The following is a 2,556-nucleotide window of genomic DNA, read 5'->3' as shown; positions in this document are numbered from 1 at the left end:
CCCCTCTGCTCTTTCCTTCTTTCTTTCTTTAAAATATATAGCACCCATAAAGGTTTTGGGATTGACAGCCCAGAAGATTGAAATTCTCAATTTATCCACAGAACGAGTACCATGCAGTTGAGTTAATAATCCTTCCATATACCTCAACCCTGACCAGGAGTGACCAGACAGAGGTTGGAGCTTCATTTCCATTCAGTCCTTGGCCTTTGTCCTGACTTTGCCATTGAGGAGAGCGATTAATGCCAGACGAGACATGGCTTTTTTGAAGGAAATGCTAGCCTGCTATGATCAGTATTGGCACCAGAGAGAAAACAAATAACATTTCCAGACTTCAAAAGAGACAGAGCAATAGCAAGAACTACAGTAATCATAAACATAACAATAAATTTCTTTTTTTTTTTTCCTATTACCTGAAAGCTTACAAGCCTGCTGGTGGTTTGGGCAAAGACAACGAAGCTAAATGCACATTTTAATAAATTGTCTTTACCTGTGACCTTTCTCTATTCTTAATCCAAAATCCTCTGAGAAATTTCATCTGTGTTAATTGATGTTCAGTAATCATCTCTATAGCATAGAAACAAGGGAAAGCAAAATGAGGTTTGTTTCTTTCGTGTCTTCCTTACTAAATAGCAACTGAAATTTTCATAGTCAACTTAAGTGAAAATATCATGACTCCTCCTCCCTGAGGAATTTTGTCTGAGATAGGTACAGAATGAAAATGTCTTTCTTAAGAAAAAATAGTAAATATAATTAACTCATGAGTAGTTCTGCATGAGTACTCATCTGTGCTCACCTTTGCCCAGCAATGGATCACTTTTCTCTCCAGTGCCTAGCTGCTGGTGTGTCAACTGGGTCAATCAAGCAAATTAAATGATTGAGTATTCTGTCTAGTTTCTGATGTCACATGCCAAATATGTGAAGAGGAGAGCTTACTATACATCCTGACAGGATTTGTGAAAAGATGGTAGGAATTACACAAAATTTCTTGAGCCTGAAACTGCAACAGCTCTAAATAGGGGTGTCCTTGGTTGTGTGGCAGTCCTATGCAAGAAACAGTAGACAGAAGAATCAGGAACCAGCAGCAACTTTTGGCCAGAGTCAAACAACTTCCTGTCACAGGTATTGGATGATCTCAAGAGAAATGGCGTGCTGCTCAACCCCCTACTAACAAACAGGGAAGGCCTTGTTGCTGATGTGAAATTGTGGACAGCTTTGGATCTAATGACCATGAGATTGTGGAGTTCAGTATTGGGCAAGGAGGAAGTAGAGCAGCAAGTAAGAATACAACCGCAGACTTCAGGAGAGCTAACTTCAACCTCTTCAGGGGTCTTCTTGGAAGAATACCACGGGAACAGACCCTACAGGGAAAAGGGTTTCAAGAGAGTTGGTTGATATTCAAAGATCATTTCCTCCAGACTCAAGAACAATGCATCCTGATGAGCATGTAGTGGGTTTCTGTGGCTAGGTTTTGGTAATGGGGGGACTACAGGGGTGGTTTCTGTTAGAAGTTGCTAGAAGCTTCCCCTCTCTGGTGGAGCCAATGCCAGCTGGATCCAGGATGGGCTTCCTGCTGCTGTCCAAGGCCTATACAATTAGGATTGATAGTAACACCTCTGTGATAACATATTTAAGAACAGAAGGTTGTTGCGCAGGTAAAAATTCCATCCAGGGAAGAGCGAAGTGAGAACATGTCAACAACAATACAAACACCAAGGTCAGCGCAGAAGGAGGGGCAGGAGGTGCCCCAGGTGCTGGAGCTGAGGCCTTTGCAGCCTGTGGTGCAGCCCATGATGGAGCAGCTGTGCCCCTGCAGCCCATGGAGGACCATCAGGGTGCAGAGACCCACCTGCAGCCCATGGAGAAGACCATGCTGGAGCAGGAGGACGCATGAAGGGGTCTGTGATCCCATGGGAGACCCAAGATGGATCAGGGTCCTGCCGAAGACCTGCAACCTGTGGAGAAGGAAGTCCACACTGAAGCAGGTTTTTCCTGGGTAGGACTTGTGGCCTCTGTGGGGGACCCACGTTGGTACAGGTCATTCATGAAGGACTGCAGCCCATGGAGGAGTGACCCATGGGATAGCAGCTTCATGAAGAACTGTTGCCTGTGGGATGGGCTCACGCTGGAGAGGTCCATCAAAGACTGTCTCCCGTGGGAGGGATCCCACGGGAGCAGGGGAAGGACTCCTCTCCCTAAACAGCAGCAGAAACAACAACTGACCACAATCCCCATTCACCATCCCCCTACACCACTGGGTTGAAGGAGGGAGAACATGGAAGGAAGGAGGGGTGGGGGGAAGGCGTTTCGAAGATTATTTTTTATTTTTCACTCTTTTGCTCTGATCCTGTTAGTAATAAATTCAATTAATATCCCCACTTTGAGTCTGTTTTGCCCCTGATGGTGATCAGTAAGTGACGTCTCCAGCCCTTATCTCAACTCATGAATCCTTCACTGTTTTTTTTCTCTCCTCTGTCCAGTTCCAGAGGGGAGTGAGAGAGCGGCTTTAGTGGGTACCTGAAGTACAGCCAGGGTCAACCCACTACAGCAAGAAATTAG

General features: G+C 45.4%; 1 long non-coding RNA gene across 1 annotated transcript in view; it reads left to right on the top strand.

Annotated features, from left to right (window-relative positions):
• The window catches only part of LOC108499531, a 7,882-nt gene extending 7,368 nt beyond the window's left edge, over positions 1-514 (top strand). The window contains exon 4 of the long non-coding RNA XR_001875564.1: positions 158-514. This is a non-coding gene — a long non-coding RNA (uncharacterized LOC108499531). The remainder of the gene's footprint in view (positions 1-157) is intronic.
• Positions 515-2,556: the final 2,042 nt, after the last annotated feature.

This window comes from Lepidothrix coronata, unplaced genomic scaffold, assembly GCF_001604755.1.
Source record: "Lepidothrix coronata isolate B3197 unplaced genomic scaffold, Lepidothrix_coronata-1.0 Scaffold75, whole genome shotgun sequence".
NCBI classification, from domain to species: domain Eukaryota; kingdom Metazoa; phylum Chordata; class Aves; order Passeriformes; family Pipridae; genus Lepidothrix; species Lepidothrix coronata.
The sequence above is the reverse complement of the archived record's forward strand: the minus strand, read 5'-3'. Positions and strand labels throughout refer to the sequence as shown.